Raw genomic sequence first — 13,766 nt, 5'->3', positions numbered from 1 at the left:
GCTTGGAATGAGAACATCTGACATGCCTGCTGGCCAGAATTATTTTATGATGATCCAGTGTTCTCAATTCAAGGAGGACATCAGGATTTCAGAAAGACCTAATTAAAGGTGAACTAAGTACCTGGAAAAGGTACAGCACAGAGTAAGACTTAAAGGATCTTGATCTTTTTAGATCATTAGAAGTAGGTGAGTGGATGCATTGATCTCTGTCTTTAAGTATCACTTAGAAAGCACAAACGTGATAACAGAGGGCTCTTCACTCTGGCAGAAGAAGGCCTAACAGGATCCAATTTTGAGACAAAGGAAGTCTCCAAATGAAAAAACATGAATGTTTTTCAAATTAGCATAATGAAGTATTTAATTTGTGGAAATCCTCTAGTCTCAATAGAATGTAGGTAGGCTCAATTAGAGTTAGCATTTGGGCCCTTTATTCTGGGACCCTTGGGCACTTAATAACATTTCTTTTTTAAAAAAGGATCAACCCAGGATAGTTTTTTTTCTGTCTAAATGAATGAAAGATGCATATCAGCCTTTGACTGAGAAGATGTAATAATAAAGTGCAGGAAGTGAGCCTATGGAGACAAAAGAAACTGATTCCAAAGGAAACTAAACTACAGAGTTGCACAGGTGCCAACTAAAAGCTGGTATTATATGGAAGACTAAAAAAGGAGAAACTTGCACTAATTTATTAATTCTGGCTAATTCTGGTTAGGGAATTTTTGCAAAAACATAGTCTGTAACCTATTCTTGAATGAGTGCTTAGCAGAAGCCTAGTAAGATCAAGGATATTATCCATGGTTCGATACCAACAAATTTTCTTCTGCAAAAGTACAAGAACCTTGCTTATCACCAGAGTATCCTTCCTGCAAAATGCACTGAATCACTGAAAGGTATTTTCTTGATAGCTGATACTGCAGGGATATTTTTTGTTGTGTCAATCAGCAGCCTAAGTTTTGTTTGTTTCGTTGTTTGTTGTTCGGTTTTTTTTAATTGCTGCATTTTATTTTGTATTAATTCAATGCATTTAAAAGGCTGCTGTGGCTGGAATTGAAAAAAGGTGTTACACTATCAAATATTTCTCTCATAGGCTGACAAAAAGAAGCTGTCTCGTAGCCTGATAGCAATGAAAGCCAGCAAATGAATCATTGCTTTAGGAAACCAATTTATTTAGTCACTCTGTGTCACTGTTATTTATTACTTGTCAGCACATGCTGTTAGTTCAATTAAATATAAAAACCTGAAGTTCTCTTACAGCTCTCCCCCTACTCCAATTTTTAAAAACAAACAACAAACAAGAAAAATGACACGAATCTGCAGTACTAAAGAAGAACCCTCTAGGTTTATTATGCTTCTCTTGCTTTAATTAAGCTTTGTTTATTAAACTTCTGCAGCTAAGGTATGGGGATTATTAATCTTCTTCAGTAGCTAAAGATAAAACAGCAGAAAGAGAGAACATTATAAAAGCACAGTTTAGAGTTTCTCACTGAGATACACATAAAAGAGAAAATGAAACAGTGAGACAAAGTGTGTATTACAATGCTTCCTCAGTAAAAATACAGGGATCTGAAAATAGCAAACATTTTCTTCCTTTTGCTTATAAAGGAATAAGGAATTAAACCTATTTTTTTATATTTGGACATATCTGTAATTTACAATGTTAGCAGTTAATGTACATGACATCTCACAGTATAATCACAGATGTACAAGAAAACCTCACATGACTTTCAGTATTTCTTTTCCTTTGTTTAAGACATGTTGAGAGAAAATAAGAGAATCTCTGTTCTTGATGAGAGGACTCCCTGTTCTTTGAATAACAGTTCAATTAACATGGAAATCCATCCTCATATATATAAAAAGTAAAATAAATAATATAAATATAAAATCTACTGGCCAATAGAACATTTTGCGTTTGGAGTTTTGCTTAAAACATGCCATCACTAAAGGAACAGTAGATTAAAGGTACTCTACTCAAGACCCTTTTCCAGCATTTAAAGGGACAGTATGAATTGCTTAATTCTTACCAAGTTTACTTGCCAGCTGTGTCAAACACTGCCTGCCAATTCCTTGCCCCAATTCCACCTTTCAATTACAAGCACGTATTATGCTCCAACAGTTTTAGGAGATGCCATTCTTCACTGACCACAGCTCTCACTTCAGCAAAGGTCATTCCTTTCAGCCTGTTTCTGCTAGTAAATGATACTGGCAACATTACTTTTTCTGCAGCACGTGGTGGTAACATTAGGGTCCCAGTGGCTCCCAGTTCTTCCTCTCTGTTGTTTATGCTTTGGCTTCCCTCAGTTTTTAGGACTGTGGCAGTCAATTAAGATGTTTTCAGGAACTGTTTCACTAAAGAGCATTTCAATCATTCATATCTTTGACCTGTCCTATTTTTCATAAGACAATAAAAATCTTAGTAAACTTAATTTCTTAGTTCTCAGGCAGCCAGTATTTATATGAAAACATCTCAAGATAGCAAGGAACAGGATTCACCAGACTGGAGGGACCCTAGTGTGCCTGCAGAACTTCATTGTTCACCCCTAGAACTTTGTTCAGTTTGGGGGATCTCACTACATATTTTGTTGCTGGAGTGAGTTCAGAGGAGAGCAACAAGACTGGTGAAGGGTCTGGAGAACAAGTCTTATAAGGAGTGGCTGAAGGAATCGAAATGGTTTAGCCTAGAGAAGAGGGGAGAGCTTATCACTTTACCTGAAAAGAGCATGTAGTGAGGTGGGGGTTGGTGTCTTCTCCCCAGTAACCAGTGATTGAATGAGAGGAACAGACCTCAAGTTTCACCAGAGGAAGTTCAGACCGGAGATTAGGAAAAATTTATTTACAGAAAGAGTGGTCAGGCTGACCAGGGAAGTGGTGGAGTCACTGTCCACAGATGTCTCCAAAAAATGTGGGCATAGCACTTGGGGACATGGTTTAGTTGGGTGGTGGGTTTGGGTTGAAGAATCATGGAATGAATAGGGTTGGAAGGGACCTTAAAGATCATGGAGTTCCAAGCCCCCAGCATTGGCGGGGACACTTTCCTTTAGGTTGTTGAGGGCATCACCCAGCCTGGCCTTGAACACTTCCAGGAAGGGAGTAGTCACAATTTCCCTGGGAAACCTGTTCCAGTATCTTGCCACTCTCACAGGAAAGACCTTTTTCCTACTCTCTAACCTAAATCTCCCCTCTTCAAGTTTTAAACCCATTCCCCTTGTCCTGTCACTACATGCCTGTGTACAAAGCCCTAGCCCAGCTTTCCTATAAGCACCCTTCAGATATTGGAAAGCTGCTAAAAGGTCACCTCAGATCCTCCTCTTCTCCAGACTGAACAACCCCAATTTCCTCAGCTTGTCTTCACAGGGGAGGTGTTCCAGACCTCTGAGCATTTCAGTGGCTCTCCTCTGGATAAGTTCCGGGCGACTTGTTTCATGTTCTTCTCATGTTGTGGACTCCAGAATTGGACACAATACTTCAGATGGGGTCTCACAAGAGGGGGAGAATCACCTTCCTCAACCTGATGTCTGTGCTTCTTTTGATGCAGCCCAGGACACAGTTGGCTTTATGGCCTTCCAAGTGCACATTGTTGCCTCATGTTGAACTTCATCATCCCCAAGACCTTCTTCTCAGGGCCATCCTATGCGCTTGGTCTTGTTGAACTTCATGCAGTTTGCAGGAGCCCACTTCTCAAGCTTGTCAAGGTCCCTCTGGATGGCATCCCTTCCCTCCAGTGTGTTGACTTCACCACACAGTTTGGTGTCATCAGCAAACTTGCTGAGGGTGCATTCAATTACCCTGTCCATCTCACCAACAAATATGCTAAGGGCCATCGGTGTAAGTACTGACCCTTGAGGAGCACCACTCATCACACATCTCCATTTGGACACTGAGCCACTGATCACAATTCTTTGGGTGCAACCAGCCAGTCAGTTCCTTATCCAATGAGTGGTCCGTCCATCCATCAAATCTGTATTGTTCAGATATCAGAACATTGTGCAGGACAGTGTTGAATGCTTTGCACAGCAAAGATTATATCTCTTGATTATGTTGATCATCTTAGAGGTCCTTTCCAACCTTAATGATTCTATTCTGTTGTATCCTGTTCTACTCTTGCTACAAGACTGGGATTTACCAATAATCTACAATTTCCTCTACCAGTTTATTTCAACAAATGAGTAATTTACTGATGATAAACATCATCATACCAAGACACTTATAGAGGCATAATCTTAAAGCAGTGATATCATAAAATTGTCCCTATGGGCTCTCTTGTAAAGCAGATCAACTACAGTACTTTGAAAATAATGTGCAGAGTGGTTACTGAAAGAATTTATGAAGCATTACATGACCTGACATCAGTATTTTCCAAAAAGAGACATTTCTGAATGGCCTAAATTCTACCTAAATCCTGATACCTAACTCCTTTTTTTAGTGGGTTCTAGCTCTTTAGAGGTGGTCACAAAACCTGAAAGAATAGCCTCAGGAATTTAAAGGTAACTTACATTGTCTAAATAGAGACCTACTATGGTAGATGCTACCTATTTTAAGTTCCTGGGAGTAATATTAATTGCTCTATGGTATTTCAATTCAAAGGTAAATTCCATAAGAAACCTATTTCTTTAAAACATCATTTTTGACACAGTTGAAAAAAAAAATTTAATAGAGTTGCTTAGATCCACTGAGTATTTGAAAAGGTTAGTAGAAACTGAAAGATATAAAAGACGTTACTTGCCTTTACAACTGCAGAAGGTCTCTTCATTTAATTTTCCAATGCTGCATTCACTGGAGTTTCATTATATTTGTGCTTCAGTATCCTGTTGAGGCCTGGAAAGAAGATGGAGAAAGTATCAATTAATCTAAATTTTGCTTAGGTTATACAGCAGATGGCTTCCTAAAAAGATTAAGGAGTGTAACCAAGCAATCCTACAACCTGTAGTGATACAAGAATTGCTGCAGCCAAAGAAATGGGACACGAAAGCAGAAGCACCAGGCTATACAGTGTATAGACATTCCCCTTTATTGAGGAGAAAATGCTACAGTTGCTAAATCTTGACAAAGGGCACCCTACCTATCCCCAGTTCCAGCATCTTCTATCTGAAATGCTACATTAAGACTGTAGTAACCAGGGTGCTGGTCTCAGCCTTTCCACTATTCTCAACACAATGAGAGCATCACTTTATCCTTAAACTTCAACATTTCATCTAAGTATGTATATATAACAAAATTTTCTTGCTCCTGCCTTGTATTTCTCTAAATTGCAAGTCATTCCCCTTTACTATTCTGATCCCATCTTCTTTTTTGTGTAGGGAAAAGTATGTTTATACATTTTGGGTTCTGCTCTTGGTATATATCTCTTTGAAAATCACATTGTTAAAGCAAGACAGCCCCCTAGCGTGGATGGAATTCAAAAGTTTAATTTCCATAGAGTTATGAGATGCCACCTTTCACCAGACTACATGTTATAACAATTACAATGACTTTGGTTAAAAAAAAAAAAAAAAAAGCAGGATTGGGAAGCATGTAGAGTGGTGGATGTAGAGTGCTAAAGCATTTTAAATTTGGAGCATTTTAAATAAAGAATTTATCATTCTTGAGTGAAGTTCCACATCACTTCAACAAGATGGAATTAAATCATAAGTATTAATTCTGATGCCTCATAAATAAAGGACTAAAATAACCTGGGGCATCACTTGTATGAGATAATCCACTGCCATTTTCAGTAGTTAGATTTTCACTGCTCAATCTGTTGTGCCAGCACAGCAAATTCAATAAGGATTATGATGCAAGTTGGGAGGACCATATGAACAGGATTCCTTGCTTGAATGAGCTTCCTGATGTTGCTGTCTATACACCCACATCAACAGTAGCTGTACAACACCAGTACAGGAAGGCAGAGACAAGGAGGCAGCCTAGGAGCAAAAGTAATCTAATTCAAATGTGTTCATAGTTCCTGACCAGTACTCACATTCAGCTTAAACATCTTTCTTAGTACTCTGTTTCTGCCTGTTTTTGCAGGTAGGTTTCAGCTTGTTTAGACCAAGCATGCTTTTCTAGTCACATGTCAAGTCCTCTGTTTCTCTGGTAACCTTAGAAGACTTTGTCTGTATCTGTCCCAAATATATATATATATCTTCCATACAGACATCCAGAACTGTGTTCCAGAACACAGTATTCCAGGGAAGTAAAGATGAGATTTTGTAAAAGTAAAGTAAGATTGACTGAAGTCAGAAAATGGAAGATGGAAAGCAAAATCATAGATTCAACAAATCACAGTGTCAGATACTCCAGAACCATTAGATAAAAAAGACAAAAAATCAGTTTTGAGTCTGACAGTAATCAAGACAGATCTCATGAAAAACGATTACGTTCTCCCATGTGCCTGAGATGTAAATGATGGACTGAGTCGACATGTTTTTTTGTTTGTTTGTTTGTTTTTTGTGGGTTTTTTAATATTATTATTTACGGTCTACAATTCAATAGCCATGAAATATTTACATCTAAGCTTTTGGGGTGTTCCCCTGTCTGACTACAGAGTCAGTTTGGTTAACTGCCATGTGACTAAACCATTATAAAAGCTTCAGATTTTTCTTTACCTTTTACATATTCTGTTTACATATTTTAAAATTAATGCCAAGAAAAGCCCATTAAGAAAAATAAAACAAAACAAAAAAACCCTGAGTATTTTAACTTTTAAATTTGGCCATAAATAAGGTGAATGGATGTTTTTCTCTCTGCATATATTGCAGGTTGACTTAGCAATAAATATGAAGGTTTATATTAGAGGGATTAAATTGCAGAATTGCAGGATGACATAATCTTTTTTTCATTTTGGTGTCTATGCTCCTAAAGTTAGGCTGCTCTCCTTATGTTTCTGCATCAATTAACCACCTCATCTCCCTTCCTGACTAAGGGACCTATTTCACAATTACTCAATTACTTTCTGTGAAAAGGGCACAATTACCAATCTCAGTGATCTCATAAAGCTAAATCAGAGCTTATAATTTTAAGATGGGCATCTAAAATGAACCATAACAACTTATTATGCATTCGTAGGCACAAACCCTTTTTTCAATTCCTGTTTTATAAAAAAAGCTTGGCATGCCTTATCCACAGATGGAAATGAACTTGAGTTAAGGCAAGTGCTTTTTGAGACTAATATTTAAAAAACAATATTAATAGCCCAGCAACCATTTACGATCTAAACCTCTGACTATGTAAGGAACCAGGATGTTTTGTCCCATCACAGGTTTTTGTGCTCCTTCAAACACAAACAACACTGCAGGAGGGGGATGCCTTGCTTGGTGGGACTCAAAATGCAGTGCCAGACTGCTCATGTTTCATGTGACATATCAACAGTACCATTAGAACAGCAGCATCTTAAAACTAGATATACAGACTGATTCTCCACATGCTGCTTTTGTATCTACTTAGAAGCAACTGGAAGCCACTGATCAAAACTTCAATTCACTGTAATTAATAATTACAATAATTCTGAACAGCAAATCACATTTTATAACATAGTTTAAAAAAAAAAAACAGCTACATACTCAGTCTGTCAAGCAAAATATTTTTGAAACTGAATATTTTAATGAAACGTGTTGCACACAGAATTAATTCTTTTCTAAGGAAATGCCTTTTTTCTCTCAAAAATGGTATCTTGGCGTCTAATTATTCTTCTCTATGAAATCACCATAAAAATAACATTAAAGCCCCTAAATAGGAATCTTTTGGCTCTCTGTGGAGTCACACCTTTTTATTTACCAGATATAAACATAATCTACCCTCTTCCTCAAAAAAAAGGTGTGTTTCACCTACTAGGACAGCCAGTATTCACTGGAAAATGTTTCTGTTGAAATCCAGAATATGACCAGGATCTTCTTCCTCATGCTGATCAACACCTAGTGTATATTTTTTTCCCAACAAAGCGTTGATTAAAAAAAAAATTAAAATTATCTTAAGGTTTCATAAATAATTCATGACAGCATTTTACACACAAAATACTTCATCCTTCAACTGAAATATTAGATTTATTTATCACGGAAAAAAATCAGAAATATATGTAGAACTGAGAAACAAAAAGGCTGTATAAATATTTTAAATGCACTTGATTTTTTTCAGCTGTGCAATTATACATGCAGGAATCCATACAATTTAACTGATCTGTTTTTAACGTAAGCAGCAATAGTACCATATCCTAAAAATGAATTAGCACCTGTTTAATCAATCACATGAAGTCTCTCTAATGATCTATGTGTAACTTTTTTTTATTTTTATAAAAAACTTAATTTATTTTACTTGGAATCCTTCTTGTCTTTGAATTACAAATTATTTGGGTTGCAATTACAAATCTTCTCAGTGACATGTAAACATGGTGAGGAAAAGGTTAGTGTAGAGAAAAGAGTTTGAGGCCAAGCAAGACATGCACTCGTGGAATACGTCTGATTTTATTCATCAGTCAGTGTTTTTTTAAAGTGCAGAGAAAACATGGTACAACAAAGATCATCCTAACAGGCGGTTATCGTGTTGACTTTGCTAGATACAGACATTGCCTACAAGATACAGCATTCTTAATAAAATATCCTGGTTAAGGCCAAGAGTTAATAGAATAAACAGTCCCTTTATTCAGAGTAAGTGTCCTCCAAATTCCTTATTATCTTTTCTGGTGATGAGACTTGCCTCTTCTTTATTTTTATGGCAACAGGCCTTGCTTTGTTGCTATCTTTGGTTAACCTTCCTTTGCAGCATGTGTGCCATGCACCATTTCAAATAGAGAAGTCAGCTAAGTTGTAGAAATTCCCAGCATCAATCAAAGCCGGCTAATATCCCCTAAGAATTTCTGGAAATCACTTAATGTTTTCAGATTGGTAAGGTGTAGTTTGATTTTTTTGTGGATGAATGGTACATTGAGGTAAATAATGGCCAACATATGAAAATGGTGGAGTTTGTTGTACCTTGTCTGAGGCAAGCTCTAAGCCCCATCACTCTAGGCCAATACACAAGCCCTTTAGTGTTTCTTGTTACTGTTCTTGATCAGAATGAGTACACCAAATATCATCCATAAGGTGAACAATTTTTGCCTCTGGCCATTTGTGTCTCACAGGTGCAATAGCTAATTGTAAAAAATTCTGACACATTGTTGGACTATTTTTCATTCCCTGTGGGGAACTTTCCACTGGTATCTTAAAGCTGGCTCTTCCATATTAATACTGAGTATTGAAAAGGCAAATCCACATCTGTGCAACTCCTAAAGAGGAATAGTAGAAAACCAGTCTTTTAAGCCTATAAGTACAAGAGGCCAGTCGGAAGGTACGGCAGCAGGAGATGGAAATCTATCTGTGAGCTGTAATAGGCCCACAGAGACTATAATGGTATTAATAGATGGTTGCCATCTAGCTGTTCTTTAACCAACTCATGCAAAACAACAAGCTTCTTTTTAGATAGGGGCCTCTGTTCAACCCAGGCAAGATCACCTGAAATCCATTGAATGGGGTCAGCACAGGGAACAGAAGCTTCAACAGCAGCCCCTAAGCAAAGGGTATCCCAATCCTTTGTGATCTGTGTTAGTTTTTAAAAGAGGGCATTCTTTCATTCCTTGCTGATGCTTGCCTAATCCCTCTAAAGGGTGAAATTTTTGAGTATTAATCATGGGAGTAACCTGCTCAGATGGCCTATATAAGTACACTCCCATTTGTGTGAGGACATCCCATCCTCATAGATTTATTAGCAATTTTTGTAAAACATATGATTGAAAAACTCCAGGTTTTTCCATCAGGGTCCTGCCATCTGAGTTGTGCAGAACTCTGCCCGGGCAATGAGACTTTATCTACTCCTGCCAAAGATGCTGTACATTCTTGTAGAGGCCATGATTTTGGCCAAAGCTTTAAAGCAATCACAGACTTTCCAGCATCAGTAGGTCCTTCAAATTTTCATCCTTGAGTTGTTAACTTTAGTGCAGGTTGTTGGTCAATAAATGCTTGAGACCAAAAAATTTTTGTTCTTGTGCTATTAAATCTGGTAGCTCATCCTGCTGTTCCTGGCCAAGTTTAACAAATGGGATTGTAAGAACTTGTGCAATTCTTGCTTTCTCTGGGATCTTGATAACTCATTAAGACCATGCCAAATCCTTATAGTACCCAAATAATCCTCGTCCACTACTCCAGGGATTACACGAAGCCCTTTTGCTGAATACCCCCTATGGCCCAAAGTAAGACCTACTGTACCAATAGGAAGGGGTCTGTAGTAGTGGTAGGAATTTTTTGAATCCCCATTTCAGGAGTTAGTAGAGACCAGAAGCCAGTGTGGAGGTCCAGTCCTGCACAAACCCCCGCTGGGGTTTGCCCTGCTGAGGCTTTGAAGATGTGACTTGCCAGCATCACTTGTGGAGGTGACAGTGACATCCCTGCCACTACTGTTTTGGGGGGGCCAGGGCAGGCCCTGCTGCCCAACTAGTTCCCCAGCTATTAAGCCTCATTCTTATAACATCTTGTTCTGCAATCAGATGCCCAATGAAACCCCATCTGACATTTAGGACATAATTGAGAAGGTGGTCTAGGATTAGGACAGCTCTTTGTCCTTTCACACTCTTTCGCTAGATGTCCCTCTTTACCACAATTAAAGCATTTGCCTTTGCTTTGACTGATTGCCAAGCACCAGCCATCAGTTTCGTGTCGTGTGTAGTGCTGTCAGCCAGAGCCCTCTGAATAGATATAGCCAAGCAATTAACAAATTATTCAAAAGGCTCCAATGGTCCCTGTAAAATCTTTGCAAAACTTACATTATCCACTCCCTTTGCAAGCAATTTTTCCCAAGCTTGTACAGCTGCAGCAGTTATTTGTTGATGAACCTGCAGTTCCCAAGTCAGCTGTGTTTGCATATTTAGAAAAGGTCCTGTTCCTGTCAGCATTTCAAAGGTAATAGCTACATTTGCCCGTTGATTTCTTCTACCCTGATTCGTGCAAAGATCATAATACATTTTTCCAAAGCAAATAGTCACCTCTGTCTAGGGCAGTATGAGCTAGTATATTCCAATCAGAATGGCACATAGCCTCAGTGGATACAATTTTAATTTTAGTAAGCATGTAAGGTGCAGTTGGGCTGTACCTAGCTGCAGCTTGTTTTAAATCTTTCAGTGTCTTTAAAGGTATAGCTCTATGCAGCAAAATACCCGCCCGGGATTATTAGGATCATGATCCTTCATAATAGGGAATGACTGTAAAAGTTCCAAAGGGATTTCCTCCCCATTCTGCAGAGCAGCACTAAGACCTTTTTTTTATACCGATCTGCAATAGTGGGGGGAAAGGGTGCAAGTCCATGTGCAATGGTGGGGGGGAGTAGGGGAGGGGGCACTTCCTTTCTCACAAATCTGACTCATCCTGAGGTTCTAACATACTTCCTCCTCTATCACAATCTTGATCCTCGTCCTGTGTAGCTACTGCAGAATCCATCATACTTGGTCTGTTAACTGATTTAAGGATAGCAGTCTGGGGTGTTAAACATATCTTTACAATATTCCAAATGGAAAAAGGTGTTAAACTATATGGTTCTTCCTCTTGAAACCATGCATTCATTAGTTTCCCTATAGTCTCACACTGGTCTAAATCAATTGTTCCTCCTGTGGGGAACCGAGGACAACACTGCTCTACACACTGCAAGAATTCCTCTATATGTTCTTCTGAAATATGAAATCCTCTTTCCTTAACTAGCTTTTCCATACATTAATATACTGATCTCTATCTTTAAAATGTATTTGACCCATATTGCTCAAAAATAACTTTATACTCTAAGCCATAACTATCATCAAACAATAAACAAAACAAACCTTTTAAAAACCATTTTATTTTGACACCTACTTATCACCGACAGAACCACAGTTTGGGACTCTGCACCCACTATGTTATCAATGATATGTCACACTCATTCACACTTGCACAACTACATAACAAATCATTTATCACAATACAAGGCAAGGAATGGCAATTCCACATATAAAAGAACAGATGACAAAAAAAAAAAAAACACAACAGCAACAAACCTCAGAAAACAACAAATCTCAAACACATCTCAAATGCAAACACCTAATATCTCTTATTAGTTAAAAACAAAACAAAACAAACAAACAAACATCCCTCAGTAAGCCTAGTGATAATCCTCTCCCGCTCATGTGATAATGTAGAGTCCAGAGCACTTTTTGGTAAGACACCACATTCATGCTGTTTCTTTGTTCCTTTGAGTCCTTGTTTAAATCAATGGTCCCTGTTGGGGTGCCACTTGTAGATGCAGTGAAGAAAAGGTCAGCATAGAGAAAAGAGTTTGAGGCGAATCAAGACATACACTTGTGGAATATGTCTGATTTTATTCATCAGTCAGTGCTCTTTAATAGCACAGAGAAAACATAAAACAAAGATCATGCTAAAAGGCGGTTATCATGTTGACTTTGCTAGATACAGACGTTGCTTACAGGATGATACAGCATTCTTAATAAAACATCCTGGTTAAGGCCAAGAGTTAATAGAATACACAATCCCCTTATTCAGAGTAAGAGTCCTCCAAATTCCCTATTATCTTCTCTGGTGATGAGCCTTCCCTCATCTTTATTTTTCTGGCAACAGGCCTTGCCTTTGTTTTCTTTGGTTAACCTTCCTTTGCAGCATGGGACCTTGCCTCTTTGCTGGCACTCAGGTCTTCCAAATCTCCAAGCCATTCCTGCCAGCTCCCCACACATCGTAAACGTGTTTTTATTTTGTCACATTGCACATTAAACTTAGAATATGATATAGACCTTGAAACAATCACCTTTGACCATTCAACACACTACAAAATGAATTTTTAAAGATGACCTAGAAAACCAACAGGAAAATGAAGTTTGGTTCAAAAGTATATGCTGTAAACCTCCAGGAAGTAGGCAGTAGAAAAGAACTATAATCCAGTTTATCATTACTTCCAGCAATACTAACTTGCTGCCAAACAACTGCAAATGTATCATCCTGTGACATGGACTTTGTGCATTTGTATCAGTTCCTCTGGTGGTGTAGGAAATATATTTCTTATTAAACATGATCTACATTCAGCTTATGTATGACACCCTATGCTACATTTTGCTAAGGCATGGCTTCTGCATGCAGTAGGCTTTCACTGTTTTTCCAGTGATTAGCAGAAATACAGGGGATCCACACTGGAGTATGCAGCCAGTGAGGAATGGCCTCTGCTACTGACTATTGACAGAACCACAGTGTTGGCAGTACCAGTAAAAAAAGACTCAGGTTATAAACATTTTTCCTTTAAACCAAATATTCCTATAGTGTGCAAGAAAATAATAGTAATTTTTAAAAAACGCATATCTAGGTTTGTCTAACTGCCTTTCTCTCATGACCTCCTTCTGTTTCTGGGTACCCAAATAAATCAAAAGTTCACCAAAAAGCTAAATGAAATTGAAGATAATACACATATTTTATGAGTTAGCTGTTATCTTTTGAATTTGATATATATAGACTAACTTAAATTCTTCATATGCTAAAAAAAAAACAAAATAGAAAACGTTCCCACACATAACTGATTACAGTCAGGTGAAATCATCACTGTCATCATTTAGTGAATGCACACAGTAATTTTTCCATCATATTTATTGGTTTTAGTTTATAATCAAATTTATACTGCACTGTTTTGCTACCATTTTACTCACAGTATGTTGATTCCAGAAGAAACCAAGCATACTTTAAGAAATCTGTAAGAAATTTGCTACTAAAGACAATGCGCTTGGCTACCAATAAAGAAACGTAAAA

The sequence above is a fragment of the Calypte anna genome, chromosome Z, assembly GCF_003957555.1.
Source record: "Calypte anna isolate BGI_N300 chromosome Z, bCalAnn1_v1.p, whole genome shotgun sequence".
NCBI classification, from domain to species: domain Eukaryota; kingdom Metazoa; phylum Chordata; class Aves; order Apodiformes; family Trochilidae; genus Calypte; species Calypte anna.
Note: the sequence above shows the minus strand (reverse complement) of the source record.